The sequence below is a fragment of the Lissotriton helveticus genome, chromosome 4_2 (assembly GCF_964261635.1).
Source record: "Lissotriton helveticus chromosome 4_2, aLisHel1.1, whole genome shotgun sequence".
NCBI lineage: Eukaryota > Metazoa > Chordata > Amphibia > Caudata > Salamandridae > Lissotriton > Lissotriton helveticus.
The window spans coordinates 57,239,475-57,246,195 of NC_136064.1; the positions used below are offsets into that span (position 1 = coordinate 57,239,475).

General features: G+C 43.7%; 1 long non-coding RNA gene across 1 annotated transcript in view; it reads left to right on the forward strand.

Annotated features, from left to right (window-relative positions):
- Nucleotides 1-6,410, forward strand: part of LOC144752194 (uncharacterized) — a 659,734-nt gene extending 653,324 nt beyond the window's left edge. Inside the window, exon 4 of the long non-coding RNA XR_013594042.1 lies at nt 5,693-6,410. This is a non-coding gene — a long non-coding RNA (uncharacterized LOC144752194). The remainder of the gene's footprint in view (nt 1-5,692) is intronic.
- The last annotated feature ends 311 nt before the right edge of the window (nt 6,411-6,721 follow it).

The window sequence follows — 6,721 nt, forward strand, 5'->3', positions numbered from 1 at the left end:
CTTCACCAAGGTCATGAAAACAATTGCCTCATTCTTAAGAGAAAGAGGTATCCTCATGATCATATATCTAGACAACATTCTTGTAATGTCGCAAGACCTCACTCAAATTGTCCAAGACCTGAAAACTTTAATGGATCTCTTGGAGAGCCTAGGGTTTATTATAAACAAAGAGAAATCTATCCTGACTCCCTCCATATCTCTGGAGTTCCTGGGCTTCACCGTGGATACCTCAAAATGCCTTCTTCTTCTTCCTTCCTTAAAAATATCCAAGATCAAGAAAGAGATAAGACATGTCGTGAAACAACACGACCTTCCCCTGAGGGAACTAGCCAGACTACTCGGTCTCCTCGCCTCCTCAATTCAAGCAACATTTCTGGGCCCTATAAATTATTGTGCCCTGCAGAGGATAGTAGCGAGAGCCCTAAGATCTGGTCTCTGGTACGAAGATCGAATTACTCTGGACCGGGAGGCCAAATCGGAACTTACGTGGTGGCTAGACAACCTAGAAGCATGGAATGGCAAAGCAATTTTTGGCTCAAAGCCAGAATTTGTTTTAATATCAAATGCATCACTCCAAGGCTGGGGCACATGCCTTCTCGATCAAAACACTGGTGGAATCTGGTCGCAAGAGGAATCTTCCCACCATATAAATTATCTGGAGTTAACAGCTAGACTCTATGCCCTTATGAGCTTCAAAGACTCTCTCCAAGGGAGGTCAGTCGTCCTGAAGATGGACAACATGTCCGAAGTCGCCTATATCTATTGCCTCGGAGGAACCAAACCTGCAGACCTTTCCAATCTAGCCAGGAAACTTTAGATGTTTTTCCTGGAGCACAAAATTGCCCTCAAAGCACAAGACCTTCCCGGCAAGACGAACATCTCTGTTCATTGGAACTTCAGGTTCCTTCTAGATCACAGTGAATGGAAACTCAATGTTTCCGTTTTCAGTACTCTGAACAGAATCTAGGGCCCACTAGAGTTAGACCTTTTTGCCAGCAGACATTTGTTCCAACTTCCCAAATAATTCAGCTGGATGCCCAATCCCGGTGTTCTAGCAGTGAACGCATTTCTCCAACCCTGGAAAGGAGTGAAAGCTTATGCCTTTCCCCCCTTTGCCATGATCCAAAGAGTCCTACAGAAAGTGAGACAAGACCAGTGCTCCCTTGTCTTGATAGCTCCGTTTTGGCCATCGCAGGCTTGGTTCCCTACCACTCTGGTACTGGCATACACCCCCCCTTTTTTTAATTCCTTCCCAAGAGAATCTTCTAACAGACGTAGACGGAGGATTTCACCCCCTAATTCAGACAGGAAGTTTGAACCTTCTTGCTTTGAAAGTGTCAGGAGATCGATTGAAATCTCAGGCCTTTCATCATCAGCTGCTACACTCCTCGGAGAATCTTGGGCCCCAGGCACTCACTATAGATACAACAACATTTGGAGATGCTGGGTTCGTTGGTGCCTGGAAAGGAACTTGGATTCCTTACAGGCACCTATTGTTGACGTAGTAAACTTCCTGGTTGAACAATTTGATGAAGGCTTAAGTTATAGAACTATCAATTGCTATAGAAAGGCCATCTCTGCTGGCCATATCCTTGTCAACGGGAAAACGGTTGGTAAAAATGTAATTGTTTGCAGAATTATGAAGAGCATTCGCCTAAGAAGGCCTCCTAAACCCAAATATGAGACTCTCTGGGACGTAAAGTTAATCCTAGACCTTTTTAATAACTGGCCACATAACACCCTATTGAATAGAAAATACCTCTATCAAGCTTGCAACTCTTCTATACCTTACCTCCTGTCGAAGAGTCTCTGATTTCAAAGCTCTACAAATCGCTATCAGATCATATAACATCTTTGCCGTCAAGTTCGATATTTACAGAAGAACCAAAACTGTCTGATTCAATCTTCTATCCACGTTTTGAACCCTGTTCAAAACTTTGTGTAGTTGACTGCATGAGAGAGTAAGATCAAAGAATGTCAAGTCTTCGCCCCCAGGTGTAAATCAATTACTCATCTCTTTTGTCAAACCCATAAGGCTATAACCTCATCATCCGTTGCTAGATGGGTTAAAATTGCCATGAATTTAGCAGGCATTGACTTAACAAAATTTAAAACTCATTCTATTAGAGGCGCTATGGCCAGTAAATCTCTTTGGTCTGAAGGTATGTTGGACGACATCCTCAAAGCGGCCGATTGGTCGAACGCTAGCACCTTTGCAAGGCACTACTGTAAACCTATCGAACATATGTCTAATCCTGTCTTACAAAGCTACCAACATAAATAATGTAGCCTCCGTTCATGTAATGAAATTGCGATTCTCCTATTTCCATGACTAGAGAATCTGGATTTCATTAAAGACACGGAGGCTGACATTATCCCACCCATCCTTCCCTTTGGATGGTTATTTTGACAATGCGTTTTCTTGCTTATAATGACATTGCTTTATTGCATAGCTTGCTGTCTTTAATAGTTTTAGTTTTTTCTCTTTACGTGTTGTATTTTATACCTTTCTTCTGGAGACATTTACTTCTCTCTCTCTTTTCAGGTAACCCTTCTTCTTAAATATGTGCTGTGTTGGATTGTGCTCCCCTTGGCTTCTTCCTCCTTCGTCACGCCTCCTCGACGACCCATTGGAAGTCTTCAAGTTGGATTTCTGAAAGTTTATTATTTTTCCTGGACTTATTCTTTCTATCCTCTACATTTAAAAGAGTCAGATTGTTGTTAGCTCATGGTATTTATGTACTTGCTATATTCTATTCTGGAACCTTTGGTAGTGCGATGTATGCGGCTGCTTGGAGAGTGCATTAAAAGATTATGTATAATGTCAGCCTCTGTGTCTTTAATAAAATCCAGATTCTCTAGTCATTGAAATAGGAGAATCGCAATTCTCCATCCCTTACCCTATAGCATCACCTTGAGCAAACCCATACAGTGCCTACTCTCCATCGGGATTCTTTATTTCCGTGCCACCGCCTACCATCCCACACACCAGACAATAAACGGCAGAGAGACTGCCTTTAAAGTTTGTCTGGGCTTATGAACCCGCCATAAAAGGCCTTTTGGCATTTGCCTACTTCAGTGGAGTAACATAAAATGATTGGGAGCCTTGCAGAATGTGTTCAGAGGCTCCTGAGTCTCCCCTATCCTGGGCCACCAGAATTATGCAGCAGGAGAGGGACAAATTATACGGCAGGTTTGAATAAATTATGCGGCAAGAAAAGGCAAATTATGCAGCGTAATGCAGCACATTTTATGATGGTTTTACTCTATTATTTTGTCCTTTTTAGGTCGAGTCTAGAGCAACGCATGCACTGCTCTAGAACAACGACCTCTTAGAATCGTTCTGGACTTTTCACACACTCGTGCGTGTGAAAAGGCCTAGGGCTTGCAGTTACGAGCAGCAGTGCGCGGTGTGCAATCTCTCAGATTTCACACACGCGCTCAGCTGCTTTCACTTCACGGTCACTTTAACTTTTCTCCCGCCAACTCTGATTTAGAGGATTTGTTTGGCTAAACTAATCTGCCCCAGGTCGCTGCTTTTTGAACTCACAGACATTTAAGTGTTTGTTCCAAACATACGAGGGTGTCTTGCCATTTTGGCAGGTAAACCTATTTATCCTCCTGTTTGGTGTTCTTGTTCAATCTGTATACTCAATCTACGTTTGTTTTTAAAATCCCAATGCCTATTATTTTACCCATGTATTGGTCGATTTTAAATGGATTTATTTTCCAGAATAATTGACTTTAATATGGCTGTGTTTTAACTGTAGAAGATACCAGGGGTATTTTTCTTTCTAGGCTTCCCCCCAAAATCATACACGCATAAAACAAATACGGACGGGATAACTTGGGAAGGTCCTCAAAAACTTGAGGGGCAGAGCATAACGGCAACCGGAAAGGGCATACAATCATGTTTCTGCCTGTCTGTGCCCCGGATGTCTGCGCCTGTGTCTAATGCTCCCTCACCATAAAACAATATTTCAAACTCAGTTTGCCCCTCAAACTCACTTTCTCTGTCTCATGCGCAGTCCCTTTGAACCCCGCATCCTTCCCTACACCCCAAAACTCTCTGTTTCTCTTCGTTAAACTCACTCTCCCTCACATGCACACTACCCTCGCCTATATTCCCACCCAAAACTCTGTCCGTCTCTTTCTTCTAGTTTCTTGTCTCCATCACTCATTTCTGCTCATCTCTTTTAAACTAACTGCTATCCTCCAAACTGTTGGTCTCTATCTATGTTATAGCATTGTCCCCCACTTTCCGTCCTTCTGCAAAACTCTCTCCATCTGTCACACTGCATTAAACACTGCCCTTAAAGTCTACCCAAACTGTGTTAGCTTTTTATTCAATACAGATGGTCTCCCCATTTCATGCTCATACCCTAAATATGCTGAATCGCTAATAATGTATAAGGTCCCAAAGGTGAGACCGATTGCATTGCAAATCCTTGCTACACTTATTAACACTGTGTGGGCAGAAGTTGCACCTTATTAGTACCAGTTTAAACTGCAAATATAGCAATAAGCAACAGAAGTGTGAGTAGTCAAACTTTGCACATGGCCTTCCACTTCACGGGAACACATGTTGCTACGATCTAAGTAACTTTTGAAGCGTTTGAGCTAGAAACAACATATTGTTTTAATCAAAATCTGCAGATTATGCATCAGATGATGTATTATGGGACAAATGTGGCAGATTCATAACTATGCGACAAAGGCTGCGGCTGCACAATCGCATAATTCCAGTGGCCCTGCTCATATTTCACAATGCAGTAGTTCCTGCGTTGTGAGCTGGGCAAAGAGGCTCCTAGAACAGGGAGCAGACCTGGTCTGTAACCAGGCACGCAACGCCTATTGGGTTCAAAGGGCTTCAAGCGCCCCCCCCCCCCCAATTGTGTGTCACCCGGGCTAAGACAGCAGCTTCCCGGGCACACAGAAGGCCGCACCCGAGTACTTCACAGGTCTTTAAAAGACCATTTACTTGCTAACAAGGCTTTGTTGCGTTTTCACCCCTTCTTAGAACCCTGCATCTCCACTCTGCATATTGCTGGAAGAATCAGCCCCGCTCCCCTCCCCGACATTTTTAGTAAGCCTCCACCCCACTCTCCCCCCCCCCCCCCAGAAATTTGTCTCTAGTTGCGCCTCTGGGTGTATCGCAGCCCCCTCCAGCCCCTGCGGTGAGTTGGGCAGGCAGGTCCCAAACCGTTACCGGGGGGCCTATCCGGCCAAAGGCCAATGAATATTGCCGCATTACTTGCTTAGTGCATGAGAAAAGGAAGATCAAACATGGCAGACTGTTGCGCCTGCACAACTGATAGAGGGTAGGGGCGGGGGTAAGACTCATGCAGCAGCCCCCACCCCCTTAAGCCCTCCCCCAAATACACACGAACATGTCGCATACACACCTCCCTCCTCAACAGCCCCAGTTTCCTGCAATCCACTTAAAATGCGTGATTGTTGTGAAAGGCGTTCTTTTCCCCTCTCAGGTTCAAGGAGAGGTTAATTTGAGAGGATTTTGTGTGCATTTCAAGAGTAGAACAAAAAATCTGATCCGTACGTTCTGCCTGCCCACCTGGGTGAAACTCGTCATTAGGCAGAGGCGATTAATGCGACTTATAGTTAGAAGTTATACAAGAATCTAACTGCAACCCACGTGACATCAATTACAGCTGTCATCTTATCTTTATTGCAGAGGTCTGCTTGCGGCTGGGGAGACTGCACTTTTGGACGTTTCTGAGTGCTCATGGTGGAAGGAAAGACAAACACAGCAGGAGAGCAAAGTGGAGGTGAAACAGGACACGGAGAGGCTGGTCTGAGCTGCGGTTTGCCATTGTTTTTCTGGGATTGGCTACGGTGTTAAAATCAACAAACTGCTGAGTTCCTCCAAAATGTTACGTCTTCATAAGAACAAGGAAAAGAAAAAACCCAAGACAAAGTACAGGACCTGCGAGATCTGGAACAACCGGGAAATTGGATAACACAGAATGTCAGGAGTGCTCCAGAAATCACAGCTACAGTCCCAGGTGGAACACACAACTAAATGGGAAGGATACAAGCTGCAGAGCTCCTTACATAAAGGATACATGCCACAGACACCCCTTCCTATACCAAAAATAACACAAATGTGTGAAGTTAACAAAATGATTTACTACTCAGCAAATTTTACAATTAATTTAAGCAAATGATTACTAGGAGATCTAACTTCATTGGGGTGTTCCTAGCATTAATGCTCATGGAATCAACCTGTTCATTTAGTAGAGTTGTGGTCATGAATTTACCTGAAGTTCCTGACCATGCTGTCGAATAAGGCAATCCAACGGATGTTCGTGCAGACATAGAACCCTTACTAAATTTATTCTCTGAACAATCTTTTTGTACTGATTGTGTCCTCTCATTGGAGATTACATCCATGGCCAACATTGACTCCTTTAGGTCAAGTACGAAGTCACTCAAGGCCATATTTGAATGATTGATATATCTGCTTGTTTGCAGGAGATAGGCTCAACAATGCTCTTATCCCACCACCCTTTCCCTTGCAATAAAAACAGATTCCATTGTTATCCTCAATGCATGTGCTGTCATAGTAATGTTTGATCCACCTTTACCCACTGTAAAAGGTATTTTAATAAGTACCCAACCATCTACAATGAGTACAAGATCCGTTGCTCTCTTCTTGGTATCAAAATATATTTTCTCCTTCTCGTGTTTTTGCGGTACCCTC